This window comes from Harpia harpyja, chromosome 7 (assembly GCF_026419915.1).
Source record: "Harpia harpyja isolate bHarHar1 chromosome 7, bHarHar1 primary haplotype, whole genome shotgun sequence".
NCBI classification, from domain to species: Eukaryota; Metazoa; Chordata; class Aves; order Accipitriformes; family Accipitridae; genus Harpia; species Harpia harpyja.
In genome coordinates, this window is record NC_068946.1 from 21,317,574 (window position 1) to 21,338,477 (window position 20,904).

Consider the following 20,904-nt stretch of genomic DNA (forward strand, 5'->3'; position numbering starts at 1 on the left):
GACTGACATAAAAATACATTGATCTACTGTGTTCTGGTGTTTCTAAAACTCATTTTAATTGGGGTTGTACATCTCAGACAGTATCTTCAAAGTCAGAACGTTACATATCTGTACCCTATCACAATAGCCATATTCTTCATTGTAGATTTAACCAAGATTTGTGGAAGTGTCTCTACAAACTTTTTTTTTCCTCAAAAGATGTTTCTTTGAGGAATGCAGAGGTACTACCTTGCATTCCCCACTTTCTCAGCTACTGCCTTCTCTTCGTGATTTTTTTTTTTCCTCACAGCTCTTTGCTTCATCAGACTTTCCTTGAGGCAGAGCTTAATTAAAATAAGCTATGATGCCAGGTGAGGTGCGCACATCCTTAAGTTCTGTACTGCCCCGAGGGGCCTGTTCCCCTCTGCTCAGACACGTGAACGTGAGCCCACCTTCGGGGGCTGACAGCGAAACCGCTCGCCGCGGGCCTTCAGCTGAGGGGCACCCACGCTCCCAGTCTGCCCCTTGCCTCGACGGCAAGGGAGGCTGAACCAGCGCTCGCCCTCCCTGGACCGGCCCCGGGGTAGCGGCACATCCCAGACCCCGCGCTGGGGTCCCGGCGCCTCCCGCCCCTTGGAGGCCTGGGTCTGACTCAGCTGCCGGCCGCTCGCCGGGAGCCAGGTCGGGGCAGCCCCTGCGGGGTGTGAGGCTGCACCCGGCGATGGCGTCACCGAGGGCCACTCTGTGACTTCACGGCTGCGCCCACCCCAAAGTCTGTGGTGCCCGGCGCCTCACAGCGGACCCCGGCGAGGCGAGGTCGCGCGCCGCCGCTGCCCGCCAACGGCCCCAATGGCCAAGCCTCGCGCGCGGCCGCGACGGCGCCCCCTGCCGAGCGCCGCGGGGCGCGCCCCTTCCGCCGCCGCGGGGCGCCGGTGCCGGCGGCGCCGCCTCCCTCTTCCCTTTCTCCTTCTCCTCCCTCCCTCCCTCCCTCCCTGCCTGGCGGCCGGCGGCGGGAGGCAGGGGGAGCCCGGGAGCAGCGGCGGCCCGGCCCAGCGGGCAGCGAGCCCGGCAGGCAGGCAGGCAGGCAGGCAGGCAGGCAGGCGGGGTCCCCCGCCCGCCCTCCCGCGCTGACGTCAGGAAACTTTCTCCGCGGCTGAAGCGGGAGCGGGCCGGAGCGGGTGCCGTGTGCCGGCGCGGCAAGGCGAGGCAGCGGGCCGGCCTCCATCACCTCGCCAGGTACGCGGCGCTCCTCTCTGAGGGGCGGCGCGGAGCCCCGGCCCCCGGGCTGGGGGGCAGCTTGCGTGCGCGTTAGGGTCCTGAGGTGGTAGCGCGGGCTCCTCGCCGCCCCTCCCGCGGACGAGGGCAGCCGGGGTCGGGCGCAGCCGCCCGTTCCCCGCGGGTCCCGAGGTGCGGTCGGCGAGCGGCAGCGGGGAGGGAGGTCCGGGCGCCTGTTGATCGCCGCGGCGGCCGCGCCGACCCGGGCTTAGCCACCCAGCCGCTGCCCTTGGCTGGAAACTTCGCAGCCGGCGGAGGCGCGGGGTGGGGGGGAGCGGCGTGAGTAACGGGGTTCGTTCCCCGGCGGCGGGCCAGCCGCGGCCGCCTGTCGGGGCTCGTCTGTTTCGCAGGTCTGACCTGCGGAAGCGGCGTTGCCCGCGGGAGGTTGGCGGGGCGGGCGGTACCTGTCGGCCGCCTCCCTGCCTGCCTCCCTCCCTGCCGGCGCTCGGCAGGCTCGCGGTGCGAAAGTTGCGGCGGGCGCAGCTTTGCAGCGGTTTTCTCCTCGAACTTCAAACCCGCAAGGACTCGGGGATTTTAGGCATGCGATCTGCCGTGGTTTAGGGTTTTCTGAATTTCAAGTAGCTGAAAAGAGTCAAATGGCTTTCATTCTGTTGTGTTTTGGTGTTTGGTGTTTTTTTTTCTTTTTTGTTCTTAGCAAGTACAGTAAAGCCATTATCTGAGACAAGGTTTTGTTTTTCTTCTGAGGGCTTAGCCGTGGCAGCTCGGCGGTGTTGGGAGGCGAGCCGAGCTCGCCGCTGAGCCTGATGAACGCACAATTGTTTTACAAGGGAGGATCTTCCAGTCTTAGACAAACCCAAACCACCAAGTTAATTTTAACTCCGTGGAGTACCCGGGTGTTGGGAGGGTGGAGTACTGGAGTAGTGTGTCGGATCGTCATGTGAATAGCAAACTGGAATACGAGCAAGGACTGCAGCCACTGGCTTGAAGTCGGGAGAGGGAGATTTGGGGAGAAATTCTCAGTTTGAGGGGGTCTGAAAGTTGTATGGTAGTTCTCTGGAGGAATATGGAAAAGTATGTTGCTCATTTAATTTCATCATCCTTATCATTTATTGAAAGGCACCGAGGGTCAATCAAAGGCCCGTAAAGGTTAATTGTATTCTTCATACAAAGAACTAGATTTCTGGGGTCTTTTTTGGACTTCAGACAGTCATTACGTTTCTAATTTAAATACCATGTAACTCTCCCTTCTTAAATTGCCAGTTCCTACAGTTGCATTGCAAGTTTTTAAAAAGTCATCTTTTTGTAGATCTAACTAAACAGATGTTAAAAAAACCTAATAAGCTGGAAAGCAAGCCGTACGTGAAGGTGATTATGAAGGTGCTTTGAATGTGTATAGATACACATAAAATGTCTTAGCAATATATTTGGTCTACTCAGTATAAATATAAGTATCCATTTTTACATTTTATGTGAATAACTATGAACCTGTCCTTTTAGAAATACCGTTCTCTTTTCTGTGATTTTCTTCCCCTGCATGTTGGACTAACTTACAACTTTAGTCATACCTTTCAATTGTTGTAGTGATAAACAATACTTCAGAGCTTCAAACCTTTGCCAGTTAGGATGGTAATCAAAATAAGACAAATTAAATCACCGGAGGGAAAAAAACCCCGCCTTTCTGAAGGTCAAGCTTTTATTTTTATGGCAATTTCAAAATGAGTGGAAAAGTTTGCCTCCTAATAATAGATATGCTTGATCAATTTGTTGTGTAGTAGTATGTCAGGGACAACCTCTGATATTTGGAGATTATCCACGTGCACTCAGGGAGAGGAACAACAAAATAGTGGGGAAAAAAGAACAATAATTTGATGATTATTAGCCTTAGTATGCATTTTATTTTTAAGTGTGTGGACGTGTTAGTGATTATAGGCCTCCTTAAAGTCATATATTTATGCAAAGAGGTTGAATAGAGTGATTTGTGGATTAAAAGCCTAGGAATTACGGCACAGTGTTAAAGGATGCAAGGGAGCAGTTTGGTTTGTGTTTTTAACAGAGCTACAGTGGCAGGGATATCAGTGATAAGAGACTGGAAATAAGCAGAAGCAAGTACAAATCAGGTTGCCTTAGAAGTAAGGAAGACAGTCTTAAATGTGATCCAGCTAGCACTGGGCCTGTCTTGCGAGTGATGAGTACAGAAATTAAAATGATTTTGATGCCAGAAAAAAAAAACCAGGAGAAAATGCTAGATGGTAACAGCGAACTACACTATCATGTTCTGTGTAAAGCATTTTAAATCACAAGGGAAAATACAAAACTGATACTAGAGGACCAGAAAGGAGGAAGATGTAATTAACAAGAGCGGACAATGAGAGTGGTTATTACACAAACTAATGGTTGGTACTGCCTCCTTAGTCTTTGGTGACAACTTTGTAATCTTTTCAAGGTGTTTTTAGAGTTCAAAGATTGTGCATCTACTGCTCTGCAAAATATTCACCTAATGTGACATTTCAGAGTTTCTTTTACAAGCTCATTAAAATAATTTGTTAGTCCCTTGCATGTGGACAAGGTTACATCTCATGGTTCAATAGCAGTCTGTCTGCGTGGGTGTGTTCATACAACATTTGTAAATATTACTGGACGCTCTAAAAATTGTGATCAAAAGACTTTTATGAAGAACTTGAGAGGTCAAATACAATAAACTAGCATTTGTATTATGATGATAGAATTAGTTTTTCTCTTGAGATAATTCCTTAAGAGCATATTGCTTGAACATGTCGTAAGAAAATAATTAGAACTACCACATGAAATAATGAAAGGCCAACTTCAGCTTGAACTGGGGGACTAATGTAGCTTGAAAGAGAACAAAAAAATGAACTGCTTTATCCTTGAATTGTTGACATACCTAATATGATTTGTGGCAGGATTCTAATTCTGTCAGTTTTTTCAAGAGAGGGAGTAGAGCACTGAGAGCTGAAAAGTCCACCAGGTTCACTTCACAAAAATCGCTGCACCCTTAGAATTTTCAGTTATTGTCAATGGTGAAGCGCGTGGCAGAGGTTGAAGTTGTGTTTCAAGTAAATCGGCTCTCGAGACAAAAAATCCTGAATTAATGACTTAATAGAGTTGTTACATAAGAATATGCTAATTGGCCACAAATAAACATTTTCCCCATCCCCTTTTTTGCCTTAGTGTATTCTGATTTTTAAAGCGTCAAGTGCCTTGAGAGTATCAGGTTGTATCCCAGAAAGGAACAAACAGTACTGTCCCTGTTACCACACATAGTGCCTCTGCATAGCTACCCAACGATGTTCTCTTGAGTTCTCTTACCTTCAATATGTAACTTTTCATATAGATATATTTGTTAATATTCTTGTTCCCAGTGGAAGTCAGTTCCTTCCTAGTATCTCCTACATTCCAGAAATCAGAACCCTGGCTTTTTTCATGCAGTTAGTCTCACTACCCCACTATCAGTTCTTTGCCGAAGATGCCCCATGACTTAAATGCTACATCAAACTGTTTTGTGGACTTGCTGTTGTGGAATAGCCAACTATTACCATTTAATACATACCCTTAACCTGGGTTTACACTCATGGCCTGTGGTGGTTAGGGGCAGGAGGAAGGAGGTATTACATTTACTCAATTACTTGTCATTTTGTGGCCTATCCTCAAGGCATGTACCTGTGACCTAGCAGGAATGGCAGAATGCAGTAGCAGCATTACAGTGAGTTATTGCCCACCCTTTTAGTTGTAGATATGCAAGTGTAGACCTGTCTGTGCCATTTCATTTGCCCAGGGGCACTGGAAGAACTCTGGGAATGGCCAGTAGTAGCTCTTCAGTCTTAAAAATGCTTTCTACCGAGGCTGCAGCTCCACCCCATCCAATAAGCAGAAGGTCATCTGAAATGGTTTCAAAACACATTCGTTACACTAAACTGAACATCAAGAGAAGGAAGTGATGTTACCACATAGATTTTATCCAGGATTTCAATAGAGAATTTATCTAGCTGGAAACTCATCGTGAATTCCCAGGAAGGAATTTACACTGTCATTCCTCTTCCCCTCTGCCAGTTAAGCAGATGTTCTTACCACCAAACTAAGAGGGTGTTCTGAATTAAAACATTATCATTTCCTAGGTTGAAATGACTTACTTTTGGGGGTGTAATAACATATTAGGCAAAGAAAGAAAGAATGTAGAATTTTGTAGCTTAATGAAACAAACATTTCTGTAGAAGAGATGAGACCTGAGTTTCCAACAGCCATATAAGTAGTAAGCTTTCACTGGAGCAAGAAGCAGAACTCAGGCTTTGTAACACCTACAGTTTCACACAGGCTACTTGATAATGTGGCAAAGTAGTACCGGAAAGCCCCTTAGATTAACATACTGGATTTCTTTAACTTCTGCAAAATTCTTTTCTATTATGAAGGGCAGGCATTGAGAAATTCTGTTATTTTAATTCCAGAGTCTGACCTACTCAGCTTATTAGTATATGCTGTATATTCTACTCACTTTGTTAGTACTGCATATATTTTACGTCTAACTCTGAGCTGGGTTTTCTCCATTTTCTATCTCACTTGCAGTTATAAAGATTCAGAAACATCTGTGCTGCCAAATGGTTTTCAGTTTATTCTGTCAGCAATATCTGATGAACACCATGGCTTTGCATTAGTTTGCACAAGTGTAACTTGGTCAACAGTTCTCTTAATAACACACTAGTTGGAGCAGAGACTGTGGTTGACTCAATCTTACTTTTTTTAGCTCTTTGAAACTAAGAAGTTGCTAAAATTTGCAGTTTTTTGTCACCAGTAAGTAGAACCACGATCTGTGGAAATTCTTTAGACGTTCTGGTTATTCCTGTGCTATTCTCCTGTGTAGAGAGATCTTGACCAGTGCAAGTAAAGAATACTTTCATTTTGAAAAATGTATGACTTTTAAGGCAAATCTTCTGGCATTCAAAAGTGTCTGATGGCTGTTTCTAGCATGCTGTATTGCTTTAGTGGAGCAGGGTATGTGGGTACTCCCGTATTTGGGAATAGATATGGATAGAGGAGCCTAATCTCCAAGGTGCTTTGATCTTCTCATAATCCCTAAAATAACATGAAAACTTTAAAACTGCATTCAAATTCCTACTTACTATTTTTAGAGAAAATGAGATCGGTTTTTGAGGACTGCTGGTTCTCTGAAACTATTCAAGATCTTTCATGTGATTTTTTTCATTCGTCCTGTGCTCTTTCTATGTCCCTAGTTTTAATGGGGGCAATCTTGGACAAAGGCAAAATGCAGTAGTAACACGATGTGGAAAACAGAATCCTGACTTGTACCTGCTGCGACATTTAATAGTCTATTCTATTTTCATTTTTGTCCTTTTAAATGCAGATGTTAGATCTTCAGTTCCTTCTAGGCAGGATGGGCCATTAGGAACTTAAACATTGTGCTTAAACTTTCCAAGTGATCTAGGACACTCTAAGTCTGTGTAGCCCTTAACAGTTTTTTTCCGAGTTCTCAGCAGCCTATGTCAAACCAAACTTTGTTTCCACTAGAATAAAGGCTGGGATAAGGCTGATGCTGCAGTGGGGAAAGGTGGCTGGAAGGGAGGTGGTTGCCCATTCTCACCTCAGCCTTGCAGCACTGCTTGTGGCAGGGGGACCCCCGGGAGAGCTGGTTTCTTCGCAGCCGCAGTCTGTGCCGTCTGGGCTTTGGCAAGTAGCTATTTTGCTAGTGCTGGCGATTTCTGTCTGCTGCCCTGTGTAACTATTGTTTTTCCTATGCATAAAGGTACTCCTAACATTAATCAATATATTTTCTCTTTTGTCAGATTCAGAGCTTTTATTTTGTGTGTGTGTGTACATCTTTTAAAGAAGATATCTCTTGAAACAACAGCATTTCTTTCTTAATCTGTTGTGAAATCTTCTGGAAGGTAGAACAGAAGTGAGGTAATGAGCCTAGATAAAGGACTGTGTTCCCAATAAAAATTATTTTTCCTGCAATCCCATCTCAAAATGCTGTTTGGAACAGCAGTCATCTTTGCATGCCAATTACATTAGGAGTTGTTTAAAAAAGTTTGGTGCGTCCTCAAACCTATTTTCTTAACGTTTGTCCAGACCATCTTTCCAAATGCCTTGCTGTGCAGATACGTGCTGTCTCTAATGCTTTCTTCCTACATGCTGTGTTGGCAGCCGTACGCATTCAGAGATCATGAGTCAGGTTCTCTAGCAAAAAAATCATAAAATAATGAGATTAAAAATAATATAGGCTTTGTCTTGTTTGAACATTTAGCATTGTTTTCCTTCTTTAAAGCTTTTTTTTTTTGCAACTATGTAGATCTGAAGTTTATTTTATATTGAAAACAGGTTTTGTTTTTTTTTTTTTTTTTTTAACGCAAGCTCAAAATTTCAGGACTTGGATCTTTAAGAAAAACAGATCTTATGAGACTTGCCCTAAAATGATGAATGATGGCACCACAGTGTCTGAGCTTCTGCCGATACACGCTTCAGTCTTAAATGAGAGAAATATTAGTCAGAAGGGTTCATTTTCAGCCGTGTTTATATTCAGATATAACAAAGAGGCCTCTGCTGATGATTCTAACTGCTTGTTCATGCGCTGAAGTCAAAGGAGATTCAATGCTAGAGCTGAAAATACTAGCTGATACCATACCTTTTTCTTCTGCTTCCCAGTTGATAAGGTGACAGAACCATCACTTCCAAAGCAGTGGACAGCTGGGGTTCCAGCTAAATGGTGGTTTCATATTGTGGGGTATGGTATTCACAAGTCATACCTATTTTAGAGTAACTGTCATTAAAATAACATGAGGAAACTTGTTAAAACAAAGTAATAAGCAACAGTGAGAGGTGAAGTGTACATGGTATAATATGATGCTGAATCTTTACTTGGGACAGAAAATAGTAGCAGGGGCCTATGTAGACAGCAGAAAGTAGTTTGAGAGACTAACCCCCACCATTGTGCCCCTTAATCTATTTCACATGTGTAAGCTTTAAAGCAGAGTGTACTGTGGATTTGTAAACACAAAGGTCTTTAACATCTGAGATTAGTACAATCTTCTTGATTCAAGCAGCCTAAAAATTGCATTGCTAATTTTGTAAGTTATATGTTATATTAATATTCAATTTATCCTGTTGTGCAAATAGGCTTAGGATGGACGAAATACTTTTCCAACAAATTTTGCAGCTGGAGCTGTTACTAATTCTCTTATCTTTCTGTGCCATACAGTAATTGCACTTAATTGTTTGCTTCTGCTGTGTTTTGTGGTGTGAAATGCAGTATGTCAACACTGATAAACTGCAACATTAGTGTGTATAATGCTAATGTTCTTGAAAGAGATAATTTCCAGATTTCACCTAACTGGATGAAACAGCTCGTGTAAGTACCAATGCAGTGCTTTACACATCTTGTAATGAAAGTTTGTAGTTGTTTTTTTCTCAGTAACAGGTTGGTTTTGTCTTCACACATGTTTTTGTGTAGTGTCTTGTACTGGTAGGCTAAAAGGCAATATACGAATGCGGCTGGGCCAAAGTCCATGGCTGGGAAAGCAGGATGTAAAGTAAGTAACATTTTTCTTAGCCAGTTAAAAATGGTGGGATTCTCATTAAATTGCTTGCTATCCTTACAGTTTAGTGCAACTCTCCAAAGTTGAGTCTACTTTTTTAATAGAAGCAATTAGGGTTTTTTTGGAGACCAAAAGAACTCACCTAGAAGCATTCCAACTTGTAAAAATGATTCTACAACCTCCCCTACCATCCTATACTGTGATGGGAGCTCTATTTCTGGCTTAGTCCCCACAGGTTTGAAATCATACTTCTTAAGAAACCAGTCAGTCTGGGAGAGGGCACTTGGGAACTTTATAGTTCCCAGCTTCAGTTCTCTCAAAGCCTATTGCTTCTGCACTGAAAAGTGGCAGAAACTGCAAGCTGCGTTTTAACCTGTCCATACTAAGTTGCAATCTCGTAAATTTGTCACAAGTAGTCTGTCATTAACAGCAAATGTAAACTAGAAGAGCATATGAGCTTTTTATTGTTCTCTTTCAAAATTAAATAACTTCTCCCAGAGGTCTCAGTTTCATTCCCCATGCTTTATGTCTGACGGTATTGAATGTAGCTATTAAACTGCTAGACTGATTTTGTATTAGTAATTTTCTCCAATATGAAGAGTAACTCTTGAATCCAAATCATTAGCTGGCATTTCAGCCATGCAGTACTGTATAATGTGCTTGTATTGGTAATATCCACAACTGTCAGTGCAGTTATGCTGGCTGTGGCCAGCGGCTCTTTTTTACTGGTTTTGACTGGGATGACACGAGACAGCTGATGGCTACAGACATAGCAAGTCTGCTGGCATGGAAAATTCACAGAGCAAGCAGAGTCTACATAGGTATCATAGTAATCTGTCAGGAAACTGAAGTGCAGTTGACAGCACTGTTGATTGTTTCTCTTAGAAAAGTGCTAGTATTTGCTTTGCTTTTGTACCGATTGGCAAAGCAAAAATGATTTTACTGTAGAAGTGACATTGCTGCTGCAAGGAAGGAGGATATCTATATCACAGTAGGCAAGGATAGTATGCTATACTTCTGAGTAACTACTTTAATGCACAGTGTTCTGTATTATGTATGTTTACTTTGCAGTCTTGCACAAATGCAGCAAGGAATGGCTAGTCATTATCCAAAGCAGTCAATGTAAAATTGTCATGTTGTTTTGGATTTTCTCTTTTGTTGTTGCGTTTTCTGAGGGGAAGGAGGAGGGGGTGACTACTTAGCAACAATATGATGCCATGGTACCATGCTTCATGTAGCTATGCATTTAAAATAGATAATTAAGAAATAAGGCAGTGTATATCATATAGACTATTCTGTATGAGCATTTTGTATTTGATGGCAAGCATAACATGTACACACTAATACACATACTTCAACTTGCTCCCAATATAACTGATGGCCTTCAATCTTTCCTGTCTTCAAAATGTAGAATAATTTGCTCTATGAATTCTAAACCCAGCCTCAGATTCGGAAAAGATTGACATGCTTTAGTGAACAATTTGCAGTGGCTTAAGGTTTAAGTTTGTTTGTCCCAAGCTTGAGCCTAATAGGATAAAGGATATCCTAAGAGAAAACATTATTTTGTTGAACTAGAATGCATTTACAAAATGTCTGTCTTTAGTTGAATTTTACTCCCATATTAGTCTGTTTTGTTTACTTTTAAATTCCCAGATTTCATAAATAAAGCAGCGATGTAGTATTTACTTTTAGATCTCTAAAGAATGCAATGTAGTCACTAAAAACTGATAAAAATAGATGCAACGTCATGTATTTACATATTTTATTCAAAGCCAGATGAAGAAAATGACAGAGAGCTAATACAGATGAGAGATGGTATTGTGTGGGGAAAGTGAGTAATTTTGAAGTGCTAAGAGATGAGGCTTTTGATGAAGCGGAACATGTGTAGCTCCTTTTGCTGGCCAAGGTGATCATTTAAGGTGGAGTAGAAAGCTTCTTCCTACGGAGGCTCACTGACAGCAGAGACTTTTTGAGAAGACATTGTGTGTTTCATATGCTCCATGTGTCCAGATATCTTGCTGGGTACTGATTCTCTGATATTTTTAAGAATTTCCTCATCTGTGATTCTTGTTGCCTGAAGCTTAATTTCTTTCCAAACCCCACTCCTGGAGAGGTCTGGGATACCTCAAACAGAAGTTCAGTATTAGAACAAATAGTCATCATCTAAGCTCTTGACATCCAGAATACAGAACGAGGTCATATTTTGATGACTTAAGGATATTGTACTTTATTATGTAGCATTTTTCTTACCGTTCTTGGAGGATATCCTGAGTTTTTATAATTTTACGGCTTGAGAAGAATTCCTAAATAAGATTTTCTTCTCCTTCCCATTTTGGAGTTGCGTTTCCTCTGTAGCATTGTTAGGCTTGATTAGGATCTAGGAACTTTTTGAGTAGTGAGTCAGAAAAATAAACAGAAGCTGAGCAAGCAAAAGCTGAGGAATGGAAGAGATTTTTGGTTTAAGTGTAGTTCAAATCCTTTCAGCTCTAAACTAACAGTATAGTTTCTCTCCTGTGCGTGCGCACCTTTTCCTTCCTTTTTCCTTGTCCCTTCCCTTCTCTTGCCCTCGCACCCTCAAAAAGATCATTGAGGACAGTTCTGTTATGCCTTCCTTGGACAACTTTGTGGTGTATGCCTAGGTGTGCTACTTTAAAAGAGCCTTAAGGGAAAGCTTTCAACTCTAACAAATCTGTTGTGTAAAATATGCAAAACAGTAAATATGCATATAGTCATAAACCCTAACGATTCCACAGCAATCCTTTATGTACTTCCTACTCAGAGAATTATCTATGTTGTGACTCTATGTGCTTTTCAATTTGGGACTTCAAGTTTTTTGACATTGTAACTGAGCAGTGATTAAAACGTAGGAAGAAATGGACCATAAAATAGATGTTTAGTGAAAGATAAATAAAACCATACTTAATAAGATTAGTGGAATATACTTGAGATGTGTTATGTTACTGGCATACCCATGACTGCTTAAACACTGAAATAATCTGTTGCAATTTAATCCAAATCAATTCCATTTGCTAGGTCATCTGGAAGTTACTTTTGCTGAATAAAGTTCTTAGTTGCTTAGCCAAATGGCAGGGGGAAAAAATGTCAAACTACTGAAGAAATACGCCTTGACAGTAAAGAACATAATAAAATGCTAAAGATCTCAGTTCTGAAAGTAGTAAGTGGTTGGCTGGAAATAATTGCTTTGAATATTTTGAATTCATTATGGTGAATTTTGCCAGATGCTGTTGAAGAATATTTGTGTATGGTATTTACTGTGGTGTTTCTTGTGCTTGCTGCAAGGCATGTGTACTCCTGGGCAATTTGATCCTGTTTGTTTATGGTCTAAATACTCCCACCCCTCCCCTAGCAGTATTCAATTGTGTATTATGCCTAGCTGCTTTTTAGAAGACGCGACGCAAATGTAAGTCCTAGGCAGTGTTTGTGTAAGGTAGAATGAAGTGTATTTCTTCTTAGCTAGCAAACTTCTTTCAAATCCTGACATACCTTGACAGACTTCTGAAACTTGCATTTCACTATGTACCTAGTAACATTTTACATGGTAAGATCTTTAAAGAGATGTTGCAGCTCAAAGACATATTTGTAACATGTCTTGAGAAGGTAGACTTATTAACTGTACTCTCAGCCTCTTACATGGTGGGGGGGTGAACAGTGGAGAGAGAGCTCTCTGCTATGTCTTATCTTGTCACTTATCTGGAAATGTGTCAATTGTTTGTTTGAGTCTGCCCTGGCACGTGGATATTAGAAAGACCTATAGGTATATGTGGCAAAGTATTGGCTAGTGCAACAGCTGATATGTGAAAACCCGCATTGTGAATGACTGCAATTACATGGTTACTAGCTCTGTTTTGTTATGGATGTATGAATTCTGCTGGTGTCTGTGCTTTGATTTCTCAGAGTATGCATGGTTTGGACATTCACACCATAGTTCTGTAAGTTGTTTGAGTCAGCAATGATGCTGCCGAAATGGTGGTTGAAGTCTTTCTCTATCCCTTGCCACACTTTTCCTGCCTAATGTGCCTTTCTTTGGGTACTGGCTCAGGTACTTGAACTCCCAAGTTCCAAGTTGGGAACTGGATTGAGTATGACCAAGAACTGGGAAGTGGGCAGAATAGGTCCATTTATACTCATTCAGTCTGACTGTGGAGCAACAGTGTAAGATGCAATACAGTTGCTTTTTCAAGTAGATAGAAGCTAAGCTGTAAGCCTTGGTTCAACATACACAGGTTTTTTCACTGCTTGCAGTGCAGTTCATCACTGACCTGACCAGAACAGATTCATCGATACAAACATAGTCTCTATCTGGCCTTCATTGATGTAGTTTTATACTCTTCAAGGCACAACCACTTTAACAAGTGAGGGTAAACAGTGCTGTATTGTGGAAAAACATTAAGCTTGTTGTTACTATATCCAGTTTATTTAGCTTTGTCATAAATTCAGGTTCCTAGGCATGTGTATTAAGGAGGTTTGTTTTGTTTTCCTGCTAAGCTCTATCAGGAAAAAACACAAAAGCTTTTTTTTCTTGGCTCTTACCTTTCTCTAAAAATGGAGAATGCATTGACTTCTGAATACAACAGAAGGCTTATTTTATCCACTAAATAATAATAGAAAAGAAACAGAAATTGAGAATCTTTTTAGGTTGTTTTCTTTGTGTTTTGATTTTTTGTTCTTTTTTTAAATGCAGACTTCCTTGATTGGCCCTGGTAGCCACTTAAAGAAGTGAGGTTGATGGTTTTCTTTCCATATTTTTGTTACTAACATAATATTCTTCTATCACTTAACAGAAAATGTATTGTATATTCAGTGCTCTTTCCGTGGCGAATGACCAAGAATGTCTTAATCTAACCTTTACGGTGGTGTACGTTGCATCATGTTAACCATCAAGCTGACTGTCCATTGTGTAGATTGAATTTCATGGCAAAAACCGCATGTTTCTGTGGCACTCCAATTATAGCTGTAGTTTTAATTTCATTCTCTGTGTGCTTATGCCTGTCCTTCATCAGAACTATTCGGAAGTGTCTGAAGTTAATTTGCAGAATTTTCATCCCAGATTTCATGTGTTTATAAGAGATTAAGAAAGGTGTTTATTTAAGACTACTGTTTCATGGTATTAAATTGGAATCTGATCTCTGTAGAACGGGAGCTAATATTCTTCTTATCACTGTTTAATAGATCAGTTGAGGTTGAATATCATTATGTAGACTATTACCACGTAGACTAGATTCATAGGTGTAGATGAGATTCATAGGCTGATAGCTTTTCAGGCCAGAGCAAACAATGTGGTGGTTCTGGCTTCTCCAGTGACTGTTGCGGTGGCTCCCCTGCTCACCCCTAATTTAAATATGTTATTGCTAAAGACACAATTTTGACTTTGAATCTCCGCTATTGTAAGTTTTATCGTAATATAGAACAGAACATGCCAGTACTTAATTGCCTTTTGGAGGATCTTTTTACAGTTGATGGTGTTGCTGCTGCTTGAGTAGAGAAGGATTCTGGTGCTTAACAGGTTGGTTGAGCTTGAAAATGAAGGCAAACCATTTAAACTGATTTTTTTTCAAACTAGTCTCTAGTAAAATTGGGCTACAGCAGAGTAATCCCATTTTCCTTTTGCCTCTTTTGCTGGCAGTGATTTTGGAACTTGTTGGCCTGCTCCGGTAAAATTTTTACGTGTTTCACAAAATCTGATGAATGGTTAGAAAAGAGAGATTGACATTAGTGTCCCTGTAGAAGACGTGTAGCTGACTGGAGAATGATGGGGCAGAAACAATGGATTCTTGCTCATCGCCTGAAGTCTGCTGATTTTTAGTGACAGTTTCCTGCAGTAAAACCCCTGATAAAAAGTTTTTTTTCTTGCTCTTAAAAATTTATCCATTAAGCCCTGTCACAATGGATGAAACCCTTCTAGCACTTTATTTTGGAGTGGCCTTACAGGTGCACAACATGGTAAAATTTAATGTCGTTCTTTATCATACTCATGCAGTTCAGTCAGTCATCTCTATTATTTATTATTTCTTTTCTATTTTTATCACATTTTGTCACATTCAGTTTTCTTGAACTTTCATTTTAGCCTTCTTCAGTCTGCTTTCTCAGTAGACACAATCTTTTACTCATAGTTAATTGTGCTTTAGCAGAATTGGCATGACACATCCAATATATGTACAGTATGCATGAACTTTTTTTTTTTTGCCAAAGTTTCTTCAGTGTTCCAGATTTTTGGGGGTGGGGTGTAAAACAAAGAGCTTGCCTATTTTTCTGTGGGAATTCTCAGTTTGCTATGGATGTCTTCTACTGGCTTGAAGAACTTCTATGCATTCTGTATGCTCTCAGAATTTGCAGTTAATTTTTTTCTTGCAAATTCCTTCAGAAGCCTGGATGGCTTTAAAACTGGATAGTATGTTTGGTTGTGTTCTGTGTATTTTTTTTTTTTTTTTTTTTTTTTTTTAAGGAAAAGCTTATGATCCCAGTTGGGCTTGTTATTTTTCAGATGTCATTTCAATATTCTTTGTTCAGCAGTGTTCTAAATGACCCTTTTATCTATGTGCACAAGATTCAGACTTGCCAGGTTTTTTTCTTGTATTTACTTTTGTGGTTTTTTTAATGGCTTGGTATGCTTTAGCATGCTCTATAAATTAAAACAAAACCTAATGGAGTTGGAGGTCTTGTGTGTTGTCTCTGCTGTCCTCCCCCTGTAAGCAGCTATATAATAATGTCTGTCTAGAGGCTTTATTACATGAAAGAATTTTAGGATCTTCTGTCTTTTACTGGGAAGCTTCCTAGGGTTGCTTCATCAACTGTGCTTGTTCGATTGGTAGCTTTTTTTATATATTACTTTTGTTGCTTATTGTTTGCTGCTTATTTTTTTGTTTATGCTTGGAGAGGTTTTTTTTTCCTTCTTGCGATTCGTTTGAATTGGATAAAATTTTAAAACATTAAATTTTGTTTTCATGTGTTTTCTTCAGTTGCCTGTTTCAGCTGCTGATTTTTTTTTTTTAATATATTCTCCATTATTCCCTTTATACCTCTATTTCTCCACCACATTTTTGTTAATCTTGCAATACAGGACTTGGGCACTGATTCTTGCAATCCCATTTGCTAATTTCTACAGCTCAGTATCACTTTAGTGTTTTTCTTCTTGCATTGAAACTGTATGTGTATGTCTTTCTGCATCTCCCAGTTCATTGACAGAAGTTAGTGATAACTTAATTGATGAAAGCAAGAATTCAAAATTTGAAGGAATATCAGCCGCATTTGGTCATTATGTCTGATCCCTATCTGTGATTCCTCAGGAGAAAACAAGGAATAGGTGTGACTCATAAACATTGGATTACTTTCATGTATCTCTCTTTTATGGCTTTTTTGATAGAAATGCTACTGCGTTGCCATTGCTGGTCTGACTCTGCTATTTTAACCAAGGATGCAATTTCAATCTCTGTGTTTCATAAATACTCTTTTCCCATGATCATTCTGTGACTTTCCACATCCCAGATTTCTAAACTTGTTTTTAAGACCTGATACAGATCGTAGATGATAAAAATAAAAATGTACCAAAACCTCTTGGGTTAAATACGATCTGGTGTTCTCCTCTGGATCAAAAGATGAACCCAGTTCAAAATTGTTTTCCCTTCATCTGCTGCATTGCAATGATGTCATGTAACAGGACGTTTTTAATCTCCTGTGATTTTTTTCATAGTTAATATGTCTTACAAAGGAGGCTTTTCCTATTATTGTTCTCTTGTCTTCTGTGATGAGAAATACAAATGTCCTGAAGAAAATGCTATGTATAATTTTAGCTGGCATACACTGCTGATCTAAATAATGAGTAGGACTCTAAGATGGAAGTGTGATAATATCACAAGTTTCAGCAAGCCTTTTTTGGAGATTTATGGTAACTACTAGGGCCAATATGCTTAAAGTATTTTTTTTCTATTTTTCAAGTTCAAAGAGAAAACAACCATTCAAGTAAAAATAAATCTGTGGTGTAGGATTCTGTCATAGCAATAATCGTAGAGTTTTTTTTTGTAGAGTGAATGCAGTATGTTAATTGTGATGTCCTGGACTTTGAAATAATAGTATCATACTACTGGTGTCGCAACTAGCAGTGCAGTGTCCTGCTGCTTTTTCAGTCCTAAAATACACATCGAGTGTGGTGATATCTGTGAAAGGAGAAAGCATGGAATTGTAGAGAACTCTGGATTGAAAATGTAAAGAACATGATGAAAGATCTCCTCATGGTGCAAGAAGGATTTTAAAACAACCCCTAGCTTAAACTGCATTAGTGAACAAATGAGATGAGGCAAACTGGAAAATCGGTGGCAGAGAAGTAAAGATTCATGCACCTGCATCCGTTTAGTCCATAGGTTAAGCTGTTGACAAAGCTTGAGTTTATATTTATTGCTTGGAAACAGAAAATATTTTATATCCTATATGGGCAGATGACACAATTTAGTGATTACCATTAATATATACCCAGGGCTTTTTTTACATTTCAGGATTATCTTTGCTTTAAAAAGACTGACTTGCCTCCTTCTCTGGATAGGATCCAAATCTATTCAGCACCCCCAGGACACTTGACATGAAGGACTACCATGTTTCACTCCATTTAGTACAACATCTCCCCACTTTCCCAACGTAATGGCATGTGTTTGTGCTTTATTGGTGTTTCAACTCTAACTCTTTAACTAGCTTAAATGAAGGATTCTAGATATCTTTTATCAGTATGGCTAGCTGAATTGTGTATTACTGTCAAAAACATTTCAATTAAAATGTAGATACTTTTAAAGTTATGCAAAATGTCTATTCTTACTTACATTTCAATACTTCTACTTGATATTGACTTAATACTTGATCACCTTGATGCTGGCTACTTCTAAAAATTATTTGTTAGTTACGAAAAGTAGTGTGTTTTAGTCACTTAATTTGAACCAGCCCAAAGGAGCCTGATTCCAAAGAACACTGAAAACTCCTCTCACTTAATATTAGACATGTTAATTTTGGTACAGACCCAAAGTGCCTTGTCACATTCATAAGCTTCAGTAAAAAACATTCAGTTCCCCAAAAGGAGAAGACTTGGTTTTTATAAATCCATAATTGGCAGTCCTATTCTATATAATCCAGGTGTAAGAGAAGTATCTTCCCATGCTAGCTAGGAAGTACGTTATTGTGTACAGTCCACAATAATGAACAGACTAACATAATTCTTAAGTGGTTGTGATTCATTTAAAGAGTTGCTTTTGTTAAGATACATCTGAGTAGTTTGCAGTTTCATGAAGTTGGATGGCTGTGTGTGGGGTGTATCTTGCAAAGATTTTCGTTTGCAAAGTAGCAGAGCCAATATAATTTTGTTTTACTGTCTTTTTTTACTGCTTCTTGAATTGTTTGTTCATAGCCATAGGCCTAAGGTTTGTTGGAGAACATATAGTTACACTACACAAAAGATTTTTGCTGGAATTAATATCTTTAAGTCGCTGCAAGATTTTTTAATAGTGTATGTGGTGCTTTGTTTCATGTGCCTATTTTTAAGTCTGTTTGTTGAACCCTGACACTCATTGCAGCAGTATAACATGGATAGCAGAGGTGTAATAGGAGTAAAGAAGTAGGAAAAAATAGAAATACATGTAATGACAATTTTTATGATTCTGTTAAGAGTCTTCTAAATTAAGAAAAATTGTACAGTCCTGTGCTTGGGGTTATGAACTTGCTTATGGATCATACACACCGATGAGTGCAGACAAGTCCAAGCACAGCAGCTTCTGATTTAAGCAAACCATATGGGAGACAGGTCCATTCCAGAAATACTGCATGTATACCTCTATAGTCATGTTATCATGCTTCAATACACTCTAACACAATTCCGGAGCAGGAGAGTATTTAACATAAACAGTGGTGGTCATAAACAGTGTGAAGTTTCAGAGGTCGCGTGGGTTGGTTAGGATTCAGAGATTCATGGCATCAGCCCCAAATGGGATGTTGAAAGGCAGCCTGTGGAAATCTCTAATTTCCATGTTGTGCCTGTTTATTACTGCCCCTCTGTTTATTCCATTTATATTTCTGAATTTCTTGGTGCAGTGTCTGGCTGTCTCTATATCACTTGTTCCTAGTACGTGAGTGTGGTCAGAATCTCTATGTAGCTTCTTGACAGGTATTACTGTTAGAGTTGTGCTAGATTTTCTGTTTGGAGTAACTTAGTCATAAGCTGTTCGGAGTAACATGTTGAGAGAGGCCTTTATAGGTTCATTTTCATATTAGCTACTAGGCTGTAATTTTAATGAAGAAAAAAGAGGTTGTGTGTTAGGCTCAGGAAGGCTGTAGGTTCATGTAAAAACTTCTATCTGTATTACCTGATGCTTGCTTTGGACTCCCTCTGTGTAAGCAGTAGCCTCAGGATTTGAGGTGGCTTCTCTATGGGGTAGTTTTTTTTTTTTTTTAAGGGTCTGTGTACATGTGTAAGTAAACATGCTCCCAGACTCTTTGAATTAAATAGTTGAATTGAACTGAACAGTTTGAACTTGCAGTGTGTGCAAAATGGAAGGAAAAGATCGATTTGGGAGACGGGAGAGCAGAGATGTGAGGGAGGTCTAGCCATGATTATTGGTATATTTCAGGTAGTTAGGCTGCGATTTGCAGACAAACACAGCTGTAATATTGTTAAGAATAGATACTTCTACAAAGCACAGATATACTATCCTTCAAATACATGAAAATGCTAAAGAGTAATTTACTTAAATTATTTACTTTGTAACAGAAAGCAAACAATGTTTTTGTTTGTTTCTTTTAACTACCTCAAATGGAATATTGAAAAAAACACTTGTAATCTGTGCACATTGGTCTCTCGTTTACCTTGGGAAATTGGTCAAATTATCACACTGCACTTCCGTATTTTTAATATTTTTTTTTAAAGCTGGATAAGAATATGGCTATAAAAACATTGGAATTGGTGTACCTAAAGGGTCAGCTAATACCTACAGTGCGGGAAGGTAGTGACTGGAGTGCCTTAGCAGGAGCAGTAAGCTCTTAAATCAGATCTATTGCTGATGGAACAGTAATATATGATCGCAGCATTACTTGTCTCATGCTATGGCTTCTCAAGAATGAATTTTCATTCTCTGTCACTTTGTTTGCAGCTTTCGGAAACTGCTTTTTCATTGAACTGTATGACTGTTTGTTCTGACTGAATATATACTTGTTATTCTAGAAGCACCTTCCAGTGAATATAGCTGGTCTGCAAAATAGACCAAGACTAGATAATAATTTTAGCTATGAATTCTCTCTACTAGAAGTGGTACGCATATGCACATCATCAATGCAGATGACAGTTACTAAGATTGCCAAACACTTTCCAGTACAGGATGCTGCTTTTAACATGACCTTTTTTACTAAACTCTTTTCTAGTCTGTTACTTGAGTTATATTACTAAAGGGAAAAAAAAAAAAAACTATTCAGAAAAGTAAAAAAAGTAGAAGCCTGTAAAACTTTAAATTGGTTTGCTTCTCGTTGTAAAATCTTAGAAATGCCTAATCTGAAAACTTATAAGGAATTAGTGACATGTAGTATTGTTTTTCTCTTAGCAATTCTTTATCGGGATATGCTTTCTACTGTTGATTTTAGGAAATTTGCAGAATTCATCTGTATATACCAACATTTTCTTCAGCTTTGTATCTGGAGTAAATATACAGTATAATTTGGAAGGGGCTGCTAGAGGTCACCTGTTTGCCCCTCTCTTCCATACCAAAGTGGAGAAACTGGGCCTCTAGTCAAAAAGAGATCAAACGGTTGGACTCGATGATCTTAAAGGTCTTTTCCGACCTAAATGATTCTATGATAACTTGGATTAAGATCTTAAGGAAGAGAGCCTGGAGCTGGGAGGAAAAAAGAACTTAAGACTAGGAGCCAGTACTAGATCAGATAGTAATTTTGAGGGGAACAGAAAAGCAAGGTGCATTGGGAAGACAGAGTACTTGTTCAGAGGAGGTAGATGTAATGTGAGGAGCTGGTAGTTAAGGCAAAATTTAGACTTCTTGGATAAAAAGGCAGAGACCATGAACTGAGGTGATACTAAAAATGGCCAAGGAGCCTTTGTATGGATTTTCTGTAAGTGAGGAGACTGGGAATC

At 39.9% G+C, this 20,904-nt stretch overlaps 1 protein-coding gene across 8 annotated transcripts in view; it reads left to right on the plus strand.

Annotated features, from left to right (window-relative positions):
- The first annotated feature begins 1,048 nt into the window (after positions 1-1,048).
- GULP1 (GULP PTB domain containing engulfment adaptor 1) overlaps positions 1,049-20,904 on the plus strand; it is a 165,535-nt gene continuing 145,679 nt past the window's right edge. For 4 of the 8 annotated variants that reach the window (XM_052792411.1, XM_052792407.1, XM_052792410.1 and 1 more), the window contains exon 1: positions 1,049-1,215. The gene's annotated coding sequence lies outside the window, so the exon portion shown is untranslated. The remainder of the gene's footprint in view (positions 1,216-20,904) is intronic. The other 4 variants (XM_052792409.1, XM_052792412.1, XM_052792414.1 and 1 more) reach the window with 4 other exon arrangements.